This window comes from Lathamus discolor, chromosome 3 (assembly GCF_037157495.1).
Source record: "Lathamus discolor isolate bLatDis1 chromosome 3, bLatDis1.hap1, whole genome shotgun sequence".
Classification (NCBI taxonomy): Eukaryota; Metazoa; Chordata; class Aves; order Psittaciformes; family Psittacidae; genus Lathamus; species Lathamus discolor.
The window spans coordinates 59,270,769-59,297,385 of NC_088886.1; the positions used below are offsets into that span (position 1 = coordinate 59,270,769).

Here is a 26,617-nt window from a genome sequence, read left to right on the forward strand (position 1 = left end):
TTCCTTGGGGAAACAGCTTGAATGTTTCTGCTGCCCTGGCCCCTGCTGAAGGCAACATATTTCTAGACACTGTGTTTCTTTATTTGTCCTGTGAGGTGCTTTTCTGTACCTGTAGCTGGCAGGTAGCCTTTTGGAGGGGATAGTGTCAAGGCAGCGAGCTGCTCTGGCATAATGAGCCCTGCCTCCTATATCCCCTTGACTTCTGTGCTGCAGCAGGTGTGTAGCAAACACGTGGAGACACCTTTTGGGATTGTGCTGTGGAAGAGCATCTTATCAGTCGAGGCCTAATTCAGAAAGGAGTTGAACGTGCTGCTTCTGGTTGTGTGGCAGTAAAGCTGAGGAGAATGTTTGATGCTGACTTGTGTCTGCCTCTTCTGGACCTTCTGCATAGACTTGAGTCTTTTTGAAAACCCTAAGCATGTCCTTCCTTGTTTCCACCCGTATGATTTAGGTCAGAAGTGGGCCATGTTTTCCAATGCATCTCCAAATACTACCAGGCACAGCTGTGAGAAGGCAGGAGAGGTTCAGTGGGCAGCTTGGTGGCCTGGAGCAAGTTGGTAAAGAGCGACTTCATCATTAAATCTCCCTGGAAAAAGTCACATTCTTGCTTCCCTGTCTGTGGAAGGAGGATTGACAGTCTTTTCTTGACATCTGGGAGGATAACTCAGGTGATGGAAAGACCCAGGGAAAGGATAGCTGAAACATGCAGGAACCCTTGTAGCAGTTGCTTGAAGATCATTCCATCATGGTCTGTAGTTTGTTTGCACAAAGTTGCTGTTGCTGCCCTTGCATTAGGACATTTCATCTCAAAGTTAGAACAATAAATAAAATTCAAAACTCAATAAAAGCAGAAAATCTGCCCGTTTTCCCTGTTACCCATGAAGGACAGACTGCCCTGTGTACGGTGGTGTCTGTACTCCACCACAGAATATGTTACATCCATGACAGGTAAAACCTGTCTTTAAGTAACATTTGATTCCCAGGCAATAGGGTTACATCTGCTGCCAGATAAAGCTTTAGACTGTAGACACTTCTGATGTAGCCGGTATGTCAGGCTGCATCCCCAGAGCATGACCAGCAGGTTGAGGGATGGGATTCAACCCCTCTGTCCTGCTCTGGTGACACCCCCACTGCGGTCCTGTGTCCAGCTCCAGGGCAACAACACAAGAGGGACATGGGGCTGTTGGACTGAGTCCAGAGGAGGCCATGGAGATGCTGCAAGGGCTGGAGCAGCTCTGCTCTGGAGCCAGGCTGAGAGAGCTGGGCTGGTTCAGCCTGGAGAAGAGAAGGCTCCTGAAGGGGAGACTTAGAACAGCTCCAGGGCCCAAAGGGGCAACAGGAAACCTGGAGAGGGGCTTTGGACAAGCACCTGTAGGGACAGGACAACAGGACAAGGGGGAACGGCTTTAACCTGACAGAGGGGAGACTGAGATTAGACATTAGGCAGAAATTCTTCCCTGTGAGGGTGCTGAGGTGCTGGCACAGGGTGCCCAGAGAAGCTGTGGCTGCCCCATCCCTGGCAGTGCTCAAGGCCAGGTTGGAAAGGGTTTGGAGCAACCTGCTCTAGTGGAAGGTGTCCCTGCCTGTGGCAGGGGTTGGAACTGGGTGGGCTTTAAGGTCCCTTCCAACCCAAACCAGTCTGGGATTCAATGAAAATGCTTGTCTGCATGTATCGGAGCTGGGTCGGTCACTTTTGCTCACTGGTGTGTTTGGAAATTCTTCAGACATGGACCACTTTTTTTGTTTCTTACGGCTTGAATGAGCAGAGTGCGCTGTGACGGTTCCCACTCCGAGTTTTTGCAAACACATGAATCACTGTACAGAGATTATAAAGCTAACTTAATTTCTCGTGCCTTTTCCTATACAGTGCAGCATGAATCAAAAGCACAGAATTACCCAGCTGCTACAACTCCTGTGCTAGCAGCAGGAGTAAAACAATCTTTTAAATTGCCGTGCATTCTTCTGAAGTATTAAAAGAAGAGGAAAACAACAACACAGAAAGTTTTACTGTGGTTTCAGGGAGCAGCGCGATAGTACTTATGCAGACAGTCAATCTTTTATATGACTAGAATGCAAATAGTCTATGATAAATAGTTTTGGCTTGTAAAAAATTGGTATTTTATAGGATTGTAAAACTATACTGTATAATTCAGTTGGAGTGTTTCCATGAGCGTTACCCAAGTCTCTTGCCTTTTAGCTGGAGCAGACGGGCATATTTCTAAAATATGAATAATTTAGAAATTCTTCTCACTGTAAATTTTGTTCATAAATAGAAATAGAATAAAAGCGCTGTCAGAAATTTAGATTAATTGCACATTTCTTAAAAAAATACAGTTAAAACAGAGGCTACTTCAGCCTCTACTGTTCTCTGTTCATGTTGTTGCACTCGAGTTTGCAGTGATTTGGTGGCATAATTGATCCCGAAGTGAGGGGTGAGCATAGCGTAAAGTGAACTTTGTGTGATGGCAAAGCAGGGGGATGCTGTGTCAGCATCTCTTGTCTGTTCCTGCGATCTGCCACATAAGCTGGGTGGTGGTAATGGGGTGCTGTAATATACCACAGAGGTATAGCAGGAGGAGGATCTGCTCCTTGTCCCCGTCTAGATGCAGATTTTTACCATGAGGCTGGAAAAGCACTTTACTTTGCTCTTTTCAGCTGTTTCCTGTACCATAAACACTCAGTTGGAATGAGGGAGCTTGGATAATTCATGGGAAGTTTGGTTTATTAAACTGTACTCCTTAAAAGAGAGCAGTGGTCTTCTCCCCTGATGCAGTTGCTTGCTGTGCACAGCTGCACAAGTTTAAAACAGTTGAATAATAGTTTAGGTTTTACAAACATCTGTTTGGCTTTGTGACAGAATACCAAGCAAGCCCTGCAAAAAAAAAACCCCAACCCTCTCACTCCCCTTTCATTTGTGGGAGGTCTCATGGAGGCTTCCATGTTGCGGGAGAAGGAGGCTGGTATTTGTATTCGAGAGGCTCTCTAAGAGCAGACCATAGCTGGAGACTCATCTGCTGTGAATTTGAAGAAGGGCTGCACAATAGTGGGAACCCATGGGCAGAAGTCCCACTGACTCAACCACAGGCTCCCCAGGGCCTGTGCCACATCGTGTCTGATGGGGGTAGGATGTAGGAGCGGCCCAACTGCTTGTGTTTGGGGATGGTTGGCGTGGAGCAGACATTGAGAAGTGCCTGGCGAGATCAGAGAAGTGTTCCCAGTTGCCTTCTGCAGTGTGCCTGCCACTAGTGTGTTCCCTATGTGAATTTAAGCCCAGATAAGCAAACAGTGATATGATGTTGTATAAATATATGCATGAATCTCTCTAATGTGTTAGGTACTGGAGTCCCTGCACAGAGTACAAGAGTAGGGAAAGCCCATTGTTCCTCAGAGTTGCCATGGAAGTTCTGTCCTCAGGCCAGTGATCAGATACTCTCTTTTGTCTTCCCAGGTGAGTCTGCACATCTGTCCTCTCTCTAGGCTTTGCATTAAGTTGATTTAGAACAGTGTCTGTTGCACTCATCGTGTCTTGGAAAGCTGTATTTGGTTTTATTTGATCAGTTGATAGTAACCAGTGACTTAATTATCTCTGCTACACATTGACATTAGGGGCAGAAAAAGTTTAGATGTGGAAAGTGTGGATTAAATTTTTCTGTGTTGGAGTTTATATGGGGTGATAATATGTGAGGCCACTTAACAGATACATTAAGGTGGTCAAAGCGATGTTCGTTGTGGAGGGTTGGAATTAGGTGTGGCAGAGCAGAGTGCTATAAATCCTGTAAACTGCTCTTTAGGTTTACTGGCAAGTGCTTTACCTTACTGGTTGCAGAGCCAAATCATGCCAGAAAAGGGCTTGTTTAGGTTACTGACCTCCAGCTTCAGGCATGTGGTGTGCTGGCAGCCTGCTCTTTGCTTTTCTCTCCGTGAAGTCTCACAGCCACTCCTTGCCAGGTTAAATGTTGCTCTCTACATCTACCTGATGTAGGAGTACATCTAAAACTGAAAGGAGGTTGTAGCAACATGGGTGTCAGTCCCTTTTCCCAAGTAACAAGGGAAGGAAACAGCCTCAAGCTGTGCCAGGAGAGGTTTAGACTGGATATTAGGGAAAATTCCTTCATGGAAAGGGTTGTCAAGCACTGGAACAGGCTGCCCAGGGAAGTGGTGGAGTCACCATCCACAGAGGTATTTAGAATATGTATAGATGTGGTGCTTATAACACCATAACAGAGGTTATGGTTTATTGCCATGAAACTGGAATCAACTCATGGGTTTTGTATATTTATGCATGTGTGTGTGTGTCTAAACATGGGGTTGGTAGCTCTGGAAAGGGAATTTTGACCAGCTTGCTGGTGCCAATGTTCGTGTGGGGTGAGATTTTCTCTGTCTGAGCTCTGATACGCAGCTTCCTCCCAAGATGGAGGTGAGCAGTTATGTACAGAGCCATGCTCGTTTCTGACACCGAACTGGTTCATGATGGACGGCAGTTTGTTTTGCCATATCCACATGCACCACGCTGCGATTGTGGCATCACTTACAGCTCCAAATGCCTCCATGCTATGCTGATGCCTTTAGTGTCAGGATGGCTGCCTGTCGCTGAGAAAACTGAGTTTGCTGCTCAGTAGGACAGTACATTCAGGGGAAACCTAAGCCAAATGTTGGTAGCACTTCTGCAGAACGAATTAAAATGAAATTCTCACTGGTAAGTCTTCACAGGTGCCAGCAAATAGAAATAAGCAAAGCCTAAGCTCTGACTTGGCTCTCGTTAAAATAAGCAGAGAGCAAATACCTTCTGACACAGGGCACGTTTCACTTGTAAACCAGGAAAGAAGGCCACTTTGTTTAAATGCAGTATCATTTCTCCCACTATCCACTATCCAGCTGTCTCAGGGCTCTGGTTTTATCTTGCAAGTAACACTGCTGCTACTGTTTGTGTTGCACTGAAGCAATCTCCTGTCACAGTTGTAAAAGAAATATTTTTTGCTGTTACTAATACACTCCGTGACAGAGTTTAGGACTTGCATTTCTAAATATATCTGCTGATGTATGCGTATCCAGTAAGGTGTTGTCTTGTGTTGTCTGGCTATCACTGATGTGTTTTGAGCATGCTGTGTCACTCAGACTGATCAAGCTATTCATCGTGTCAGCTAAAGACATCTGAAATGCCCTTTTCCAGCGTTCTTTGTGGGAGCAGCTCTCAGAGCCCAGTGTGCCTCTGTGCGAGACCCCTGCAACAGCCTGGAGTAGAACTGTGCAAGGGGAAGCTGTGAAATGTGGGTTTGTTCAGCGCTGAGAAGTCCAGAAGAAAGAAGGGTAAGGGGGATCCTGCTGCTGTCACCAAAAACTTAATGGGTGGGAATAGAGAAAATAGAGGTGGACCTGTGTGCACTTGGGTGCAGCTGTGGGAGGTGGCAGACACAAGCTGGAACTGGGGAAATTCTCATTTCATACATGGAAAGACTTTTTCAACATGAGCGATGGAGCAGGATCCCAGAGAGGTGGTGGGATTTCCATCTCTAGCCTTGAAGATATTCACAGTTTTTCTGCTTTGGCACATGTGTCTGCCATGACCTTTGGCAAGTTGCTTAATCTGTTTTATCCCCAATCCCCATCTGTGCATTAATGTCTTTAAATAATTGTGTTTTGTAATTTGCCTACAAATTATAAAGTCTTGGAGTACTGAGTCTCACTATTTCTCTATATTTCACTTTACAGTACTTAGCACAACGGGACTGTAAATCTTCATTAGTCCCATGATACATGAATAATAAACAGTAAAGGCATAATTTAGGGCCACATTCTGCCTCTGTTCTCGTGATGTATAAAGACGGGGGGAGTTTGATGATTAAAATGCTCTGCTGTTCAACCTCACAAAGACACATGGCCTTACTGAACAGGTTTTTATGAGCCTGTTGTTGGCACTTTTGGTTTTTGGGGTTTTATTTTGTTTCATCATTACTCATTGATTGCAGGTATCCAAACAATTTGCTTGGCAGATCAGGGAATAATAAATTCCTTTAATCTCTATCTCTTTCAGTTTAATTATTGTTAACTCATTACTTAGTGTGTAGTGCAGTGGATAATGAACTCTCTTCACTGTGCACTGGAGAAGACTTGGACTGCAGAGACAGAACTGGATTCCCTGGTTCTTTTGGAGATACAAACCAAAATTGCAGGCTCAACGAACATTTAACCCTAGGTTAGATTGAAGGTTACCAGTAGGCACCCTGCTATTGCTTTTGCAGGCTTGAATATAAATTATTTCAGTTGATTCCATGCCTTGCATTGCATTACATTTGTTGCTTTATTTTAGGCAGCTAAGAAAATAATCACTACTATGTAGACAGCTATTTTTGTCTTGATTATAAGACAGTGTTTAATAAGATCATGTGTAGTGCAATTCTCATTATTACAGACACACTTTACATTTGTGACTGTGGTAATACTTGTGTTAAATTACTTCCTGCAGAGTTTAACAGACCTTCCTATTTCGCCTATAGCCAGGAGAATAAATACTTCATTCACTCAGGGGTGCTGTGCTGCTGAGCGTATGGGTTGTGTGTGGAGATGACCCATTTCTCTCATTTCTTGTCATCTTTTCATCATAGAAGACTTGGTGAACCCTACATGGCAGGTGTTGGTCATCCCATCACAGTCAGGGTCACCCTAATTGCTTTGCTGTCACATCAGCAACTCGGTTCAGCCCCTGAAGCCAACATGCACTGTCACATAGAACACAAACTAAACCACACCACTGTGTTTTTAAACACCTTGGTTATGTATGTTAAGCTTTCTTGCTCAGGCTGAAGAAAGCCGGACACCAGAAGTTAGAGAGCATTAATGATCCAGGACAGACGGAGTCACTCTAAAAAGGAACAGCAGATTGTTCGCCCATTGCTGCCCACTCCTCGCCCTGGCAGGCTGGCTTCAAGCACGCCTCCCTCAGTTCTGCAGCTATTCACATAGTTTGGAAGAGTAAAAATGCTGCCAAGGCCGAGACTCTGGAGCAGACCATGAAAGCCTGCAAACACAGTTGCCTTTGGTAGAAATATAAATTTCCTATCAGGTTATTATCAGGTTTTTTGTACAATCACCTGGGTTGGAAAAAGCCTTCAAGCTCATCAAGTCCAACCATTCCCCAGCACTGCCAAGTCCACCATTAAACCATGTCATTAAGGGCCTCATCTACACGGTTTGTGAACACTTCCAGGGATGGTAACTCCACCACTGCCCTGGGCAGCCTGTTCCAATGCCAGAGCACCCATCTGGGGAAAACGTTGCTCCTCGTATCCAGTCTAAACCTTCCCTGGCAGAGCTTGAGGCTCTTTCCTGTTTTCCTATCCCTTGTTACTCGGAGAAGAGACCAGCCACCTCCTTGTTCCATCTTCCTTTCAGGTACTTGTTGAGAGCTAGAATGTAGTGAAGAGAACAGTGGGAAACCATGCTGAAAGGCTTATGAGGTTTTGGCAGCATGTCGTGGAAAGGTTGAGTTTGGCTGTATGTCAGAGATCAGTCTTGACATGTTTATTATGGGCTTGCTACTGTATTCTGCTCAGTCATCAGAAGGCTGTTCATAGCACTCTCATTGTCTGATCATTCTCAGCACAAACTTAATGCAGCGCTCTTTCTTGCAAAATGAACAAGGAGGGAGATCCTGGCTGCCTCAGAATACTAAGTTGCTGCTCTAGAAATAGTTTTCCAGGGCTGGGGAAGGAGTTGTTCTTTGCACAGTGTCTGCCACAAAAGCCCTCTTAATCTGAATGCCATTCCCCACAGTTGTAGAGAGAGAAAACAGCACTTGCCAAATTTGCAGATCAGAGTTGTGTTTCTGTCAGCTTTGGCAGTTCCATGGCTTCTGGTAACGCTAATGAAGGCAATCTGCTTTTAATTTAAAAGCCTCCCTGAAGGAAAAAAACTAGCTGGCAGTTGAGGGTTTCACCAGTGTCCTTGTGCGAAACTTCTCTAACCTTGTTTTCTATGGTTTGCTCTAGCCAAGGAGAAACTCTTAATTAAAAAATATTCCAAAAGTAGCCAAATATGCAGGAATGTACTTATGCAATAAGTACCTGTACCGGTTCTGCTGTAAATCACTCCTTTGTTTTCATTTGATGAGCAGCTCTAATTAACCAAATGAAAAGACTGCTTATCCTGCACTTAGCTGCTTCTCAGATGATCAAGGCACCAAGGGTGGCAGGGCTTTAGATGACTTGTTTGGATGCAGCAGGGCCAAGGTGGTCAAGCATCACACGAGGGGAATAATGCCCAGAGGAGGGCTCTGCCCATGTAGCACTTCCTCCTGGCTGGGACAGGCAGGCCTGGAGCACCAAAAACTGCACGCTCTCCCAAAAGGCTTGCCTGGGGTTGTGCCTCCCATGGGCATGGGGCAGGGAGACAGAGGAGTGGGGAAGACAGCATTGCTCGGACCACATCTGAATGCAGGTTCTTTGAAGGCATCTCTCCTTAGTTCAGAAGGTATAGAACCAAGTCATGGGTCTAGTCAGCATAATTTTGTGCTCTGCACAATGGTAAACAGTCTGTGCTTACAGAATAGTGTAAGGCAAGTGTGTCTGTGTGTAAAACACACATGTATAAAGTACTGCTGCTGTGGTCCTGCAGCAGAATCATCTCCAGATGATCAAACTGACCGTGTCTCGTCGTCAGTTGCTGCAGCCCTGAATGCTTCACACCAGTACGAGGGAGCTGCACCATGGTACTGTGTTTTTCTGCTGTGCAGATCTTAAGAGATCTTTGGAGCTGTAGAAATTTGGGGATTGGGTAGGAGATGTCAGAAGACTTCTTTGTTAAGTGTAAAGTGATCAGATTTGCTCGGTCAACAGCTGTGGGATCCAAATCCAGTATTGTCACAGGTCCTGTTTGACAAAGCACCATCCGCAGCAGCCTGTCAGCATCTGAAGCAATAGTAGTTTTATTATTTGAAGCACCTCAAGATAGAGGATTGTCTCTAGCCTTAGGAGAACCAAAGTAAAATCTACTGTAGAGCTCTCTGGAGGTACTCCATAACTAGAGTAAGTATTTACAGTGCCAGATGATGAAAGCATTTTGCACGTCATTGGATTGTAGTGGCTTCCTCGGTGCTGCATTTCATGTGTGCAGGAGGGAGGGGTATGGTTTGTTTCACAGATATTTCACCATGATTTGAATCGTATTTGTTCCTTTTCTCATCACAAATGAAAAATGGCCAAAGCTGTTAGGCCTGTGCCTTATAGTGCTTCACATTAACACCCGTTTTGAAAGGGATGGGGAGCTCATGAAAGTGCTGATTCAACCCAAGGCACAGTATTGCAGTAATAGAGTGAGGTTTTATAAGCCAACAGCTGGAGGAATTTTCAATACCCAAAGTCTGGATGTCCAGCGAGAGTCCTGACTGCTCTGGTGGTGCTGGAAATAAAGGCTGTAGTGACAGCAGACTTTGAACAGCTGAAAAGCTGGGGACAGCATTTCAGGCCTACATAAGCAGTGTGGTTTGCTCAATGGCACTGATTCCATGCTCCCATCTGCTTTAAGGCTGTAGTGAAGGGATGAAATTCCGGTCTCATTGCCTCCTCCAGGAGGATTTATCTTGGAATTTTGAAACCTAACCTCCTTCTCCATCCCTAAATTTAAATCCATAACTTCTGACTGAAGACAGAACCATATGTCAGTGAGTCACAGGGCACAGCCGTCCTCCGTGTATTTGTGATCTACTGTTGCATTGGGAGTTTGCTGTAGGAACAGGAGCCAGGAGAAGAACTAGCATTGCAAAAGTCATAGAATCACTGAGGTCGGAAAAGACCTTTAAGACCATCAAGTCCAACCTTTACCCCTGGACTGCCAAGTCCACCATTAACCATGTCACTAAAGATACAAGATGTATTGTATGGGATGTGCACTTGGGCTGCCAGTATTCTGCCCTGCTAAGGAGCGCGTGATTAGCCTCTCCTGTGCTTGGCGAATGAGCACTGGGAGTGGTGGAAAGATGGTGTCTAATCCAAAGGTCACCTAAGGTGATCATAGAATCCCAGAATGGTTTGGGTTGGAAGGGACCTTAAAGCTCATCCAGTTCCAACCCCCTGCCACGGGCAGGGACACCTTCCACTAGAGCAGCTTGCTCCAAGCCCCTGTGTCCAACCTGGCCTTGAACACTGCCAGGGATGGGGCAGCCACAGCTTCTCTGGGCACCCTGTGCCAGTGCCTCAGCACCCTCACAGGGAAGAGCTTCTGCCTAATGTCTGATCTAAATCTCTCCTCTGTCAGTTTAGAGCTATTCCTCTTGCCATGTCACTGCAGGCCTCATGTCCTTCTCCATATTTCTTGTCGGCTCCTTTTAGGTATTAGAAGACTGTTACAGGGTCTCCCTGGGGCATTCTCTTCTCCAGGCTGAACAAGCCCAAATCCAAGAAGCACCAAAAGCCCCTGTGTTCTGTGGATGTGCCACAGTCTGAAGCCTTGCTACACAGAGGAAGTTACTTAAATGGAAAGCTCATCACCCCAGCAGAGCCTTCTTGAGGCTGCAGGCCAGTCCCATCTTCCCTGGCGACCTTGGGGAGGGGGCAAATAGTCTGACAGACGGAGGAAATGTGGGTGATGGGCTCCTCCTAAGCAGGGACGGTCTGTTCTTTTAATTAATTAGCTGTTTAATGTGTCTGTGCAGTGGCATGCCTACCTAACTAACGTGCAGATGCTATGAACATACATACAAATGGTAGTAATGGGTGCAGATGGCTGTAATTACCCATGTTGATTTCTGCAGTAATCACGCATGCAACACATCAAGTTGTCATAAAAATTGACATGTATTTGGTGATCTGTTTTCCTCCCTTCACTGTGTATGAATATGCTTTCCTGAGCATCCTCTGTACACCCAGGTTCCCCCGAGTCACTGCTGGGCTGTACCCACCAAGCTGAGACAAGGCTTTAGTTTTTACCGCAGGCATAAACAACTCGGGCAAGGTGAAGATGACTCTAACTTAGGTTTTCTCTGTGCCGTCTACACCCATTGCTTTGACTACATTTTGCCTGATGATGGTGCAGAAGCAGGGCTCTGGGGCTTCTGAGGCTTTCATGTATCTGTGGTGTCTTATTGGCCTTTAGGGCAACTGTCTCAAACAGGGCAGCTGGTTCTTGCTGTCAGCCAGGCTTAAGAGTTGTGTGTCAGGGCCTTGTGCAACTGCCCTGCAATTGCCTCGTAGAAACATAAGAAATCATAGAACCATACAATGGTTTGGGTTGGAAAGGACCTCAAAGCTCATCCAGTTCCAACCCCTGCCACAGGCAGGGACACCTTCCACTAGAGCAGGTTGCTCCAAGCCCCTGTGTCCAACCTGGCCTTGAGCACTGCCAGGGATGGGGCAGCCACAGCTTCTCTGGGCACCCTGTGCCAGCCCCTCAGCACCCTCCCAGGGAAGATCTGCCTAATGTCTGATCTAGATCTCCCCTCTGTCAGGTTAAAGCCATTCCTCCTTGTCCTGTCACTACAGGCCTCTGTCAAAAGTCCCTCTCCAGATTTTTTGTCAGTCCCTTTAGGTGCTGGAAGGTGCTCTGGGGTCTTCCCTCGAGCCTTCTGTTCTCCCGGCTGACTAGATCCCCCCATGGTCTGTCTAGTCCTGCAAGCTGTGGCTGATGGTGCTGGTAGAAGATGATACTTAGGACACAATGTGACTGTGGTGCCTTTCTTCAGTCTCTCACTTCGTACCCCCAGTTTCTGAAGGGGGGATATCAGGGTGATATGCCTGCACAGTCTTTTAGGGGCCTGTTGTCCATGAATCTTTCTAATCTCTTTTCAAACCTGCTGGATATGGTCTGTTGCCACGAGCTACCATAGCAGCAAGCTCCCTAAGTTTACCTCCCACTCTGTAAAGAAGCACTTCTGCCTGTTTTAAACTGGCAAAGCACTTGAGCTTGCCTGGCTGCTCTTTACTTGGATCATATGGCCAGATGAATCCCTAAAAGGTTTTTTATTAATAAAAGCCCAAATGCTAAGGAGGATTTGTATTCAAAAGAGTTCAGGGTTTCGGGAAGCGGTCAGACCTTCTTTTCCCTGGGGGATGCTTGGGGGAAGGGGACAGTGTCGGATAGTTGTGATGCAGCTTTAGAAAGGAAATTGAGCTGCTTGGAGTGACCTGGGAACTGGGAGATCCTGGTTGGCAACAGTAGTGGGTACTGCCAAAACCTCTTTTGACTTCCAGAGTGAATAGTGCTTGCCTGAACTGGATGACGGGCTCCCTTTAAGCCTAGGGACTGAGGAGCTGCTTATCCATGAGGCTGGGTTCTAGTTGACTAAGTGGCAAAGGCAATTTAGGGGATGTATGCATCAGAAAGCATTGCTGGGATTGCTAAGCACAGCTCCAGGTATAAGCATTTAACACTATCTGCTCTGGGATAGCTCAGCACAGAGGAGAAAAAGCTCTAGAAACTGCTATTGTCCTGTGCTTTGCAGACCCAGAGGGAAGCAGACAACAAGGGAGAAGTGCTGGCTGCTGCCATTCGCCCTGGAGGCGGCGGTGGGGTGGGTGTACCTGCCCTGCAAACTGCTTTGGGCAAAAGGCTCTGTCAGAATGAAAGACCTGTGGATAATTCATGTGCCTGCGCTTCTTTGTGGAGCGGCATTAATCTTTGCATCAGGAGGCTGCTGCTTTGTCTCTGAGGGTTAAATCTTGAAGGTTCGTGATGGCAGTTAAAAAGCTGGGGGTACAAAGGGAAGTTGAAAGAAGGCTTGTAAGAAAAATTCGTGTCAGGGAGTGAATAATCTGGAGACCTTGTGTAAAGCAGAGCCCATCTTTGGCTGATGACTCTAATGTAGTCAGTAGTGCAGAAAAGAACTGTAAGTACTTCCAAATCCGATGGCTGTCCTTTCTTTCTACAGCAAAAACATCTCTTTTTGATCATTTCTTTGCAGGCTTTTTTGTCTTTCTCTTAGCAGGTATGGGCCCTGTTAAATATTTACTTTTCAAGTAATATTTTCTCTATCTGGTTAATTTGTTTTGGGACACTATTTCTTGGGGGGCTTTAAGCTTGTTTTGTGAGGCTGATGGGTAAAGCCTTCCTTTTTTGACAGCCTTTTTACTCATTCTTTAAAGCTTCTCTTTGATGTGAGCTCACAAACACAGATCTTATTCTTTTTATTTCTTTCCCCTGTCAATTTAAAACCAGTTATGAGTACCGCAAACTATTAAAACCAATCTAAGCTAAGCTCTCAAGTGACAGATATTCAGGGCCTATCTCTTATTTTCAGGACTGCATAGAGCAGACTTTAGTTTTGAGGAAACAAGAAAGGATGCTGCTTGGTAAAGAACCATGATTGCAACAGCTCCAACAACTGTTTCTGTAAAATTTATCTGGAAAAAGACAGAGCAGTGGGATGTCCTGGTGAGTTTTATATACCAAGAAACTAACTATCCATGCAGTCATGCTTATCCTGAGTTTCAGACCTTGGGGTGCTGATTGAAGCTGCTGAACATGAGCCAGCTTGTGCCCAGGCAGCTGAGAAGGCCAAGAGCATTCTGGCCTGTATCAGCAATAGTGTGACAGCAGGGCCAGGGCAGCGATCTTGTAGGCACACGTTATCCCCTTCAGGTCAGGACAGGCTATCTGTAGTGGATCCTTGGTGCTGTGGGAGTCAGGTGAGAGTGAGAGAATTAAAGGATTCGTAGTGAACCTTGGTAGAACACATGGCTGTTTCCATTTCTAGACTTTTGTCCGTCAGAAGTAGTCGTGTCTGCCAGTTTCTGAAGCTGAGTAGGAATGAGAACTGGTAGGAATGTCTTGGTGGACAAGAGAGCCAAGTAAGGAAACCAGCTTTGAAAACTGTTAATAGAAAACTTGGATATGTCCTTAACAGTAATTTTTCGCTCTTCTGCAGCCAGCTCTGACACGGCAGTGCAAGGTGGGAGACAACCCCACCGCCAAATGGTTTTAAGATCCCCTATCTTCACCTTTATCAACGCTGTCATTTAAACTGAAAAGAGGATTTTTTTTCACAATATGTATTTATTTTTAAGTAAATGGTTTTGTGTTGTTTGGTTTTTAACCTGGTGGTGTACAATTACCTGGCATTGCTCAGAGGTCCCTGATGTGCAGGGAAAGTCATGTTTCTCTATGCTTTTCCTGCTCAGAGGGTGCTGCTGTACCTGTGAACAGCAGCAGCTGGGATGAACTTGGCTGGTTCAGGGCTCTGGCAGGCCAAAATAGTCTTTCAACTCTGTCAGATTGAGTTTCCCAGCATCCAGATTTTCAGTAAGTGGAGTTTGTAACTTTACCCTCAGAAGATCTGCCAAGCTCCTACCTTTTGAGTCTGAATTAACCTTTTTCTTATGGGCAATTTCCTCGTACTCCTTTCCTATAGCTGCCTGACAGTCCTTTACAGACATCTGCAAAACCTGGAGTGTTCGTTTGCAGTAATGTAAATGTTCAAGTTACCAAATCCCATTGGGATCCTTTATCCTTCCTACTGAAAGAGGGGATACTTTGCGAAGCCACTTCTCTATCTCCAACTCTGCATCCTCCCTGATGGTATGTAACGTTTCCTGATGGCTTGCCCATGCTGCCTTATTCCTCTTGGTTCCCATGGCCAGATTTTGCAAGGTGCTTGGCACCCAGCACCTCACAGGAGGATCAGACTCTCCCAGTAGCTCTGAGCAGTATCCATGGCACAGAAATGGCAGCGATGAGATTGAGTAACTCTGACCGAAGCGCCATTGCCAGAGCTCTCCCCAGTGCCCACGTTTCTGTCTCAGCTGCTTGTGGACTCAGCCAACTGCTACTGTCACAGGCTGGGCTTTGCTTTGTTTTGTTTTAATCCATCCATTTATCTGCCTGAATTTGAGCTCTTTGAAGATCCAACTGCTTGTTTAGATCCTTATGGGAGTATTTTTGCAAGTCCGTCTCTCAGTCTCCATCAACATTGTTTATAAACCAGAGTGGAGAATGAGATCTGTCTGCATGGTTTTTCTCCCTCCTTCCTTGTGTTTAGCTGAGTATCAGGATATCTGGCGTTTGCTGTATCAGAAGGTTATCTATAATTCATAAAGGAAAGCTCTCTACCTTGTCCAATCTGGGAGTTAACAGTACCTTTAAAAGGTGCTTCCGAGATGCAACCTGATCTTAAGTCCTAACCTCTGTTGCAGCTCTCAAGGCTGTATGTCAGCACTGTAGCCTCTGCTTTCACTTTATTTATGTAAACACCAGCCTTCTACAAAGAAACCAGAAGTCTAGACATATTGGAGCTGCTTCCTGCATGCCCAGATCACAGGTTACGGGGCTTCCCAAACCAGCCATCTGCCCAAGTTCCTCTCCTTTCAGCAGTAGTTCTGCAGCATTTGGTAAGGCCCCAGGAGGGCTGCCCACAGTACACAAGTATAGACTGTAAAGACCTTTCATCAGGCTTGACAAGGTGAAAATCTGACTTGTCACACACACATAGGTCAGGGTTCTGAGTTTAATTGAATTTAGTCATGAGGAGAGGATGTGCGCTAGTGGTTCTGCAGCCAGAAATCTCTCTGCAACAGAGACACAGCCATGGGTTTACAACTTCCCTGGTAACTCTGAGCAGAGCAGAACCTCAGTCTTCATGTTTTTGTTGCATCCTTTTACATGCATGCCTCTCTCAGCAAGCAAGGCTCAGGCGAGGTAGGAGCTTTAGTGCTTGGAACAAATGGGGAAAGGCAACAGGACTGAAGCCTCGGTGTTTCTCAGTTGGCCAAGGAGCAGCTGCTGGCACACAAAGGATTTGAAGAGTAGGATTTCCAAAACCACCTGTGTTGACAAAACTGTTTCCGTTCAAGCTCTTTAGTGAAAACCATCAAGCTGGGGAAAAGTGCTTTTGTGATCCCAGTCTAGCCTCTGTACATTCACTTGGACCCAGCTGGCAGCCCACTGACTGATCTTTCCACGTTCTGTCCTTTGAAAAGCTTCCTGTTCTTTAAAACTAAGGCTGTGGCTGTGTGTATTGGTCATTTCCTTCCTGTGCTGCTTGGCTTTGTGGTCTCACCTGCCCTGCTGTAGGGACAGCAGGCTGAAAATTGGTCTGAAGTTGGGCTTGGTGCCACCTTTGTGGTCCATGTATGGAGCCAGCCATCAGTGATGGGAGGAGAGCCAAAGAGAAGGGATAACCCATCAGAGCAAACATCTACGTGGCTTGGAAGTCCCTGCTGTGGCAGACACCAAATGCAGATGTGTGATTAAGGGTGAAGGACAAGGGTGAGAATATTGTGATCATTTGCCCCAGGATGCTCTCCCTGACTTGTGGCTTTGGGTATCTGAGGGGTTAACAGCCTCTTTGCACTTTCTCATTAGGACTGTGAAATGAAGAGCACGTCGTGTATTAAGGGAGTTTCAAGCACTTTTTCTGTCCTGCATCAGGATGGAGAAACAGAGCACATGATTTCCTGCACAAATCCTTTCATCCTGTCACAGAGTAACTACACGAAGAGGTCGGTCTGTCTAGAATATCACATCCCATTTTGTCAGACGGGGCGCAGGAAATAGCACGTAGTTTGCGTGCTCTCCTTCAATTTCCAGTCTCCTTGAATTTCATTCCTTCTAAGAGATAAATTTGTTGCAGAAAAGCTCAGCTATTTCAGGATGGCGAGTGCTGGGGGGTGGGTGCTGGTTCCCCACAGCTGAGGCAGTGCAATTATACCTGGCAGAAGCAGTCCTCAGGCAAAAGAGAATCTGTGTTCATGGGGTTTAAGGGACCTCATCATGTGCCTTACGGCTTAAATGGAAAGCATTAAATGGCCTTCTGTAGCCTGAAGGGGGAAATAACGATGGTCTCCTCAGGGCGCCTTTTGCCGCATGCTGACTGCCTGGCTTCTTTACAATTCACTTCTTTCATTGAGAAAATAGTCTGTCTGGTACGCTGTCATTTTGCCTCATTGCCTGCAATGATGATTTCTTCGTTCACTTTCTGCTATTGGGACTGCAGTTTCTTGGAATTATTCCTTGTCTAATGACTTCCATTGCTAATTTCATTCTAAGTGATCCCTGGACAGCCACAACCATAAAGGCATGTAGGTGGCTGGGTGATTTGTCAGGGCTCTGCCTCTAGGAGATGCTTGGTTTTGGTACTTTTATGAAGTAGTTTAAGTAGTTATCATCTATTTTATGTCTGCATTATAAAGCAATCCTGAGGTATTGCTTTTTTCATTTTTAAGTCTAAACTTGTTGATTTCTAATAGCAGTTCCAATTTTCTGGCCAGCCTAAGACATCCCCATAGGATTGTGCTGGGCTCCAAATGCAGGGTTGGTTGTGTGAGCCACCCATGGGAGCACGCTTGCCTTTCAGCCATGGAGATGTGTCCATATGGACCTGAGTGAGAAGCATCCTTGTCATTTACTGTCCTGACTGGCACAGCCACTGTGACAGGCTGATTTTGCAGGCTTACCAGGTGATGAAAATCTCTATCTTCTACCTTGGTAAGGTATTTATGTCCTCTTACTCCTCCAGCTTCTGAAACAGAGAAAGGGCTGCTGCTAGTGACCAGCAATAAAGATGAACTGTTTGCAGCTGGTAAAATAAGATCCTTCCTCACTTCTCCAGGCATGCTGCTGGATGTAATTGCACCAGTGGAAGGAAGAAGCTCATGTTGTTGTTCTTTCAAAGCTACATCATTATTCTGTCATTGCCATTGCTTCCTTGGCATGTTGGAAGCTCAGCACATTGGTGGATTTGAATGTTTTCTATATGCATATGTGTATGTCCTCATACACTTTTTCCATTCGTGAAGCACATCCTAGGAGACTTCAGAGTGGCCACTCAAAAAAAGTAGTAACAAAGCATTTGCTATCCTGTTTTGTGGTTGGGGGAATCAGTTTGCTATGAAGTGGAAGGACTTGTTCGAGGTTGCTTTGGTAGCTCAGTGTTCCGATTTGTGTTTCCTGATTTCCGTGATTTTTATTAATACTGTTTCACTCTTTACTGTATTCTCAAGCTTTATGAGTTTCTACAGATAAAAACAAGTGGCACGGGATGGTCAGAGAGAAGTGATTGATTCAGCTAGGCTAAGAATAAAATGAGACTATTATCTGTTATATAGGCATGACAAAAATGTGATTCCTCTCTGCTCTTGGACCAGCGCAGCTTTAGGCTTCCTTTTATCATAAAATCCCAGACTGGTTTGGGTTGGAAGGGACCTTAAAGCTCACCAGTTCCAACCCCCTGCCATGGGCAGGGACACCTGCCACTAGAGCAGGTTGCTCCAAGTCCCTGTGTCCAACCTGGCCTTAAACACTGCCAGGGATGGGGCAGCCACAGCTTCTCTGGGCACCCTGTGCCAGCGCCTCAGCACCCTCACAGGGAAGAGCTTCTGCCTAATGTCTGATCTACAGGACAGCAGCATGGTTCTTGCTGCCTGTGTCACCCTCACCAGAGAGGAAAGGTTTGCTGACTGAATCCAGCTGTTCCCAACTGGATACCCAGAAGTGTCTGACTGGGGCAGTCAGGCCAGTATGTTCAGGAGTGCTATAAGGAGCCTTGAATGGATAACACCTATAATACAAATTAACATGCCGCAGTGTTAAATAGCAGACATGGTGCAGTTACAGTAGTGCTAACTCATGCAAGAGCTGGTTCTTACTTAACATGATTTCTACTTTAGCATGAAATTTATGGTTTTAGTCCTTGTCACAGAGCATGAATAGATATAATTATTTTTTGCTGGCGATACCATCAGAATCTCTATTGTGCTGCTGACCAGTGTTAGGACACTGGCAGAGCCTGAGCAATTTATCAATAAAGCCTTTTCTAGGGTGGATGTAGGGAAGACAGTGTGAGAGCCTAGGCCACAATGGCCTGGGCTCTCTGGAGCAGGTGGTTATAGTGGGTTTGTGTGTGACACCTCTGATTACTGTGGCTCAGCTAAATAGTAAGCATTTGTTGCTCTGATGAAACACCTTTGGGAGACACATTGTGCAGATCGCCTTTAGCAAGTCACAAAGCAGTGCATGGTTTGAGGTGTGCTAAACTGTCATCTAAGCAAGGAGGTGAATTTCAAGCATGCCATGTAGTGTTCTTGGTCACTTTGTGTTGTTGGTGTTCAGGATGGGAGAGGACTCATACCAGTGGATTGGAAGGGAAGGCTGCAGTTAAAGGGGTGTATTTGCATTGGTACTATACTGTGCATGGCACACGTGAAAGCTGGGGTCTGAAGCTTGGCTGCCAGCCTCCTGGTGACCTGAACTAAAGGTAAGTTATGTCTCTGCTCCTGCTGGAAAGGTGGCTTTACACAAGGCTTGCTGCTCTCCATCTGCAGCAGAGAGGGGTGTTGGGAATGGGGGTAAAATCTGCAGATGCAGCCCGTAGAGAAAGGGTGGGAGGACAAAGGTCCGTGTGTGAGCCTCACATAATCCTCATTTCAGTTACCCTCAAATTACAGACAAAGAGATAATATACTACATTTTCCTAGAGCGTGAGAAAAGCAGATCTTGTATCAACACAAATGCTCAATTTGTCATGTATCTTAATGGGATATCCCCTTTGGTGTGGCTTAATCGTTGAGCTGGTTCCAGCTGTTGAACCAGCACTTTATGAAATACCCCAGACCCAAACACAGAACTGCATCCGTTCATATGTCCACTGCAGTGTTTTTTAAACGGACCTCCAAAGCTGCACCTTGGTGGGAAAACATCTGCTTTTACACATGCACTTGGTGGTAGCCGTATAAAATACGTGGGGTAGAAGGTCCTTCTGATAATGAGGGGAGCTGTAAAGCCCAGAGGAGGCAAACATGCTGGGTGTTGCAGGGGAATGACATGTCTGTGTAAATTGAAGCATCTGTAGAATAGCTTATGGATTTTAAGGCCAGAAAGATTGTCCCTGCTTCGAACTCTGCATTGTGTCCCCTTTGATTCAAAGTATGTGGGCTGCAAATTATTATGAATAACCCTGTAAGGTGGTTTGTTTAAAAAGGCAAAACAAATAACCCCTTAGCAATTATGCAAAGAAAACAGGATAAAAATCACAATCACTGAAGGTAAGTGGTTACATACATACTTTCTTTCTTGAGTGCTGGTTGTGAAGTTTTACCCGTTGTTTCAGCCTTCTGTGGGTTTTATGAAGACAGATAAGCCACGAAGCAAATCAAGCTTTCAGGAAGTTTGATAAACTCTGCCTTTTTTAATCACCCTGCATAGCTCCGGGTGTTAAATTTACACAGAATAGAGTCTGCAGGTTCAGGGACTAAGTCATCATTTCTGCTGAGCTGCAGAGCTAGCCCAAGAGAGCTGTTAGACGTCCTAAAATAAATAAATATTGAGCCCAGGGGAGAGATGAGTGTGTAATTACCTGAGGTCTGGCTTTTGTGCCCTCTCTCAAAGTTAATTTAAACTTTGGATAGCTGAAAGCTCTCTGCATGAGGCAGCACCAGAACCTTGCTGCTGCCAGGGAATTTGTTTGGTGTGATGTTCTTACCTGGCTGCTTGCTGACTCAAGTCCATGCAGGTGAGGAAATCAGTGTTTGGAGTGGAGGTGTATGTAGGGTTTAACTAATAGTTGTGACTGTGAATGGTAGAAAAGAGAAGGAGAGTAAAGCGCTGGTCCTGCATAGCCTTCAGTTGCTTGTTTCAGTTTGCACAGCAATGGTTGGTTGGTTTTCTGCTTGGGTTAATTTGGTGCTGATTTGCTCATTATACTTAGGAAAGGATGAACACGTGGTAGTTGGGGAGAATCAGACTTCAAACATGTTCAGTTAAAGGCAAGTCAGTATCATGGTACAGGTATTGAGTCTAGGAACAAAAGATACTTGTTAGAGATGAAATGTGTGGTCAGGCCTTGAGAGACTTGTGTGACTTCACACTGTCTCACATCATCATGAGCTAATGCTCTCTTCCCTTGGAAATCCCATTTGCTTTGGTGGGGTTGCTCTCATCTCAAATTCAGTAGTGCATAGGGAGGTCATGAAGCCTGCCATATGTTTTTTTTCAGTCTCTTTAAAACCAGATGTATTTGGCAATGTACAGACTTCTCATAATTCTTATTGATGTCTTCTGCCTGCAGAAGTCAGCCCAGAGTTAAAGATACGAGTAGAGAATGGCAGCCTTGGATTTTCTTTTTCTTACTGTTTTCAGTCCCTCCCATGCACTGTACCCAAGGTTGGTCCTGGCATGCACAGGAGCCAGGTTGAGTTCTTTGCTCATTCCCTCTGCTTCTGCTCAGCCTTCTAGTCTTTTTATATCTTGTCTCATTGAGGCAAGTAGCAGCTGTAGCTGAAACAACTGGCAATAGTCTAGTACCTCAGCAGTGATGCTCGGAGGAAGACATTACCTTTTTGCATTTGTAGAATTGCCTTGGTTTTCAGAGGAGGTAGCCAAGTCATTGTAAGCAAGGAGCCCAGATCCAAACTGCACTTCTTGTAAATGTGTCAGGTGCAGACTTTGGACACTTTTGGGGTTATTACTCATGAGGCTTGTTGCTTTTAGTGCCTTTTGTTGCTAATGTAACTGCATTAGCACTAGCAATGGTGGTTTTGCTTGAACACATCCTAAATCACAGAAAAGTATCCAAGAAAAAACTTGGCAAAACCCTTATATGTCAGCAGGACTACCCAACAAAACTCTGTGAGATTGCTTGGTTTACGTTTTTATAATGCAAGAAATCATCTGAAGCTGCTCTGACTTGAACACAAAACCTGAAGAGATGATTGTGCTGTTGCACATACTTGGTACAGCTGCTGACTGTTCCACTCAAAGGCCTACCTGTAAAACTTGGAGGAACAGCTCCACAAATGCAAGTGGGTCCGCATTGTGTCCCCTTAGCTTCAGCCACATAACTTGGAGTGAGATTTTGGCACATAACTTCCAAAGGCACCCAAGAAAATAGATCATTAGCTACTGAATTGGCTGGTTTACTCTGCTTCAGGGGTGAAGAAGCTAAAGTGCACGTGTTTTGCTACACAGATGCTTCCGGCCCTGGTTGATACATGGCGGTTAGAATCTGCCCTGATTTTACAGATTTTTAAGGCATTAACTCCTGCAGCCTCTCCTGATGCTTTTGGACCTTTTTGTATACCTTCCTTGGTTTTAAGTAGGGAATTCGAAAGAGTTCTTAAATTGGGTGTTAAGACTTTGCTAGTGCCTCTTTCACCTGAAAAACAGCACCTAGTTAAATTTGGGCTGGCAGTACCAAATTGCATCAAGCCTTCCTTTTCAAGTGCATTTCTTCCACGAGGCACTGATCTTCAGAGAACTATACACAGACATAGATACAAAGTATGAGAGGTTATAAGTCTAGATACAGCCACTGGATATAACCATGTAGAGCTAAGGGCAGCCCAGAATGTGTTCCTGTGCTGTATGTACTGTTGATGACTGTTAAGTGTTGTTTCTACTTCAGTTAAAATGAAATCTCTCCAGGGAATAGGCAGGATCTTCTGCATTTCCACTGTATTTATACTGTATTTATTGTCTATAAATAGCAACTGTTTATATGTAGATATAATGCTCCCCTTAACCTTTCCATTCCCCTTGCAAATAAACGACTGTATTGCTGTCTATGCAACATTCTTTATTTTCTTTATTTTATTAGCGAGAAATAGCATTATTTAGAGAAAAGTAAATTGCAGCATTAAGGATATATTTAGTGTGAAGACCGCTAGTCATCCTGGTAACTGCACCAGGATGCTGATAGAGATACATGGTGATGCACTACATGGACATCCCTTTTTGCACCTAAAAAGCAGGCACCTGGCTGAAGGGAGTGAACTAAGTGATGGTACATGGTGGGAGATGTTTCTGCTCACTTTTATTGTAACTAACTAGTACTGATGATTGTGAGCCCTCAGAGCACGTCCTTATACACAACATTCATTGCTGCGTTGTCCCTCATCCAATCTCCTTTTTATCTATGAGCTGAGGCTAGGCATTGTGACAGTGAATTATTTGTGTTGAAGGAACTGTGCCTGGCAGTTTAGGGCTCTGGTTCCCTATTGCCCTCTATGCTGTGGACCTGTACAGTAAACTTGATGCTGATTAAACAGAATCCACAAGTTTTTTGTCTTAAACTTTCAGGAGTTGTTGCCATTATCTTCATTACCATCAACTGAAGGCGAGAGGCCCTGAATTTACATGGGAATTTCCCCTGCCATTCAGTAAACTTTATGGGCTATTTATTGTTTATGTGGTAAATACCAAGTCTCTAAGGCCTTTCTGTCAAATATCCAGGCTGAATTTGAGAGCAAATGGCTGAATAAAGAGCTTGTGTTTCCAGACTTCTCCAGAGGGCTGGGGAGTTGAAGAGGACTAGTAAGTGATATATTTGCCCTTTCTACCTACACAGATTGAGCTCTGGAAAACTTTAGTGTGTAACCAAATGATGATACACCCTGTATGGGGAATACGTGAAATACTGAGCAACTATTAGCTCATTTCCTTTTTCAATAATGCTGGATGTGGGTGGTCAAAATCTGCATCTGCATGTGAGATTTCTGCCTTATTGGGGAAGGTGGAACAGCAGGAGGGTAGTGCTGGGAGTCAGAGTGGGACTTTGAAAAGCAGATCTGGAGATCATGGGGTTTAATGCAGTTCCTGCAAAATGTTGTATGATACATTATAGGTATTCCCAAGGCAACTTCAGGTATTTCACGCCGGCCAACCTGTGCTTGGATGTTCTTGGTCTCCAGGTTCTGATCTGTCTCCATCACTCATATAAGTAAATCAGCCTCCTGAAAGAGCCTTAAGATTTGTCCGGGTAAAATTTCATGCAAGTGATAGCACTGTATCTCCTTCCTGTACTTAATCTGTAATGCTGTCACTTTGACATACTTTCCTACCCATAAGAATGAGGAGTTTACATGGAAATCTTCTTCTGTTAAGTTCCTGCATATGTTGTGTGTAGTGTGGCTTGCACAGTAATTTAAATACAAGTATAAATTTGGTCTCCCAGGCATATTGGCTTTTGAACTCCTGAAACTGCTGCATCTCTATCCACATAGAGCAATCTAACCGCCTTGGTTTGGAGAAGGTTCCTTGAGGTATTTGTCCAGAGGCTTCATGTAGCAGCATATAAAAAGGTTTCTGTTATTCACCTCCAGTCTGTCCTCTAAAGACCCTTATTCCGTGTCCCAGAAAGAAACTTATTCACTGTGGTAAAGAAGTACAGCTCTGGCATCCAGTCCCAAATTGCCTGAAACTGCACAGGGGGACTTCTTCTGCTGAGTCCTCTGACTCAGTCCCTTGAGCTACTAAACAGAGTTAAAGAGACTGACTGTCTTGCTCTAAAACATCTGCCCAAATAAACTCTTTCTTTACAACCAAGAACAATCTCTCCTCCCTGCTTGTAAGTTACATCCACTAGCATAATGGCAACTACAGAGAGCAGTAGAGAGGTGTTCTACTTTGAATTCTTAGAACAAATGTCAGGAATTAGTGCTTGCAGCTACTAAATAAAAGAGGTTTATTTTATATGCAACTCTCCTCACCAGATCAGATGTCTAAAATACATATGAAAAAGGTAACAGGTGGCACGTACCCAGTTTTCTGGGGGAAATTTCCATTAAGTTGTATGACCACATCAAAATCACAGAAAAGGAAAGAAACCAAGTGAGCTAAGAAGTGACAAGAGGAGAGGTTTTTGAAGACAGTTTGGAAGCAGTTGGAGGATTGATGTGGCTGACAGGTAAGAGGGCTGTTCAGGCAGCAGAGGTAGGAGATGGGGGATGAGTTTTATGACTAATGTTAAAGTAATCTGAAGGGACAGCACAGAGAGTGCTGAGAGGTGAGCTGGGAGAATAAAAAACATGTTTTGCACTGAAAATAATGACCCAACTTCCACTGAGCAAACAGGAGCCTCGTGCATATGTCCAGGAGCTGATTTGTCCGTAGATCAGTGGAGGAGAAAACAGGCACCAAAACACATAATTCCGTCCTCACTATTAAATTTTTCTGCATTGCTAAAGCTGCTTGGTGTGGATGGAGAAGAGCTGGTGGCCCTTCAAAGGGTATCTCTAGTGATAAGCTCTGTTTAAGGGTAATTTCACTGCTGGTAATTAGCTGACACTCTGCAGCTGTGATAGTAGCACAGAGAAAATACTATTAGAGATCAAGCTCAGGGTCTGGTGGGGAAGATAAAGGAAGCAACTGTGCTTTCTCTTCCAATACATGAGTTGGGCAGCAATGAGTGGAAAGAAAACCTATGTGTCAGGCACAAAACAAGTGGGTTGTGGGGGTTTTGTCCTTTCCTTTATGCGTGACTAACTCTTAGTTTCAAGTATCAAAATGCAGTTTCTGGTGCACAGGATGGTATCGTCTTGCTGCTCTAGAACCTGTAGTGAACTATTAAACTGCAGCAGCATTTCATCCCTGGGCTTCCCACACCTCAGTGTTGGATGAAGTGACCCGGAAAGCAAAAATACATGAAAGACTGAGCTGGTTTTTGAGAGTTGAAGTGCTACAGAAGTAACAGATCTGATTATTTCGAGAAAGATGCTGTGAAAAGTGGTCCTGATATATATATTAGCTTACTAAGGGCAAAGTGGACTTCTTAAGGGAAGAGAGTATGTGCAGGAGAGCTTGGGGTTAGGTCACTGGGCAGAGGTCATGCTGTAAAGCACCTGAAACCCTTGAACTGATGATTGTGCTGAACGAGGAGCTAACTCTTGATGATGCTGGTGCGCAGCTGCTCCAGGAAAACAAGTGTGCTCCCTGCAGAAGACAGCAGTACTTCAGTTAGGTTTTCTCACTTCTGAGGCTCTCTGCTCCCATCTTACACTTAGAATAACTGGAGTAATGGACAGGTAAGTGCACAGTGGGTTCATTGGTTTTGTATAAGTTTTCCTCTTCTTTCCTCCTGGTTCCTTGCAGTTGGATGTAATGTGTTAGTGAGCTCCTGCCTTCAGCTTACAGCCTGCCTTCTGCAGGGTTTGCGTGGCTGGCTTTAACCCTATTCCTGTTTGTGGTAATCACTCCATGCTTGTGTGATCATGCAACAGGGTGGCAGTTCTTGTGCTTTGCTGAAATCAGGTTTTAGAAAACTCTTTCTGTCCTCGATGGCATCTTTAATCAAAAAACCCCAAACCAACAGCACTGAAGCAAATAAGGCTTCTCTTTACACAGAAAAGAGTTTGATTTCAAAGCTGTCGTGTAACTGGCAGGAACAGAGGGGCACCGCCAACTAGGAGAGCAGAAGATAAAATGGTTTGGGCTCAATAAGTTGTACCTAGGAGCTTTTCAGAAAATTGCAGCAATTTCCTTTTAACACCCCAAGCAGTGGACTTCATGCTGGCACATACCTTGAAACAGAGGTTAATAGTACCAGATGTTGGCTTGTAGTATTATAAACTGTTTGTATTACAGCAGCACATGGTGGCCTGGTTCAAAGTGAGCGGTGCTGCATTGAGAAGGGCAGTCCAGGCCTTACCTGCTGGGTAGGGATGATGGGACACAGAAATGCCAAGATGTGACTCGCCCCGAGTCATAAAGCATTTCTTTCAGGGAATAGAAATCATTTCTCATGAAGCTCAACAAGTAATATGTAGGTGATATCAGTTTTGGCACTTAACCCTGGTGTAATGTGCTGTTCTATAGGTTTAGGCACCCAGTTTGATCCTCTTTAAAGGTTTGAGATCTTTAATCTCAGTGTCTGTGACTTTATGGGGAAAGCTGGAAGTGGAACGGGGAAGTGTCAGTCTCTTGAATT

The 26,617-nt window shown here is 45.0% G+C and overlaps 1 protein-coding gene across 3 annotated transcripts in view; it reads left to right on the forward strand.

Annotated features, from left to right (window-relative positions):
- The window catches only part of GPC1 (glypican 1), a 250,429-nt gene that overhangs the window by 54,870 nt on the left and 168,942 nt on the right, over positions 1 to 26,617 (forward strand). The window contains exon 1 of one of the 3 annotated variants that reach the window (XM_065675477.1): positions 25,617 to 25,715. The exons of the other annotated variants lie outside the window; for them this stretch is intronic. The gene's annotated coding sequence lies outside the window, so the exon portion shown is untranslated. Of the gene's footprint in view, positions 1 to 25,616; positions 25,716 to 26,617 lie in introns of those variants that run through there. 3 annotated transcript variants of the gene reach the window in all.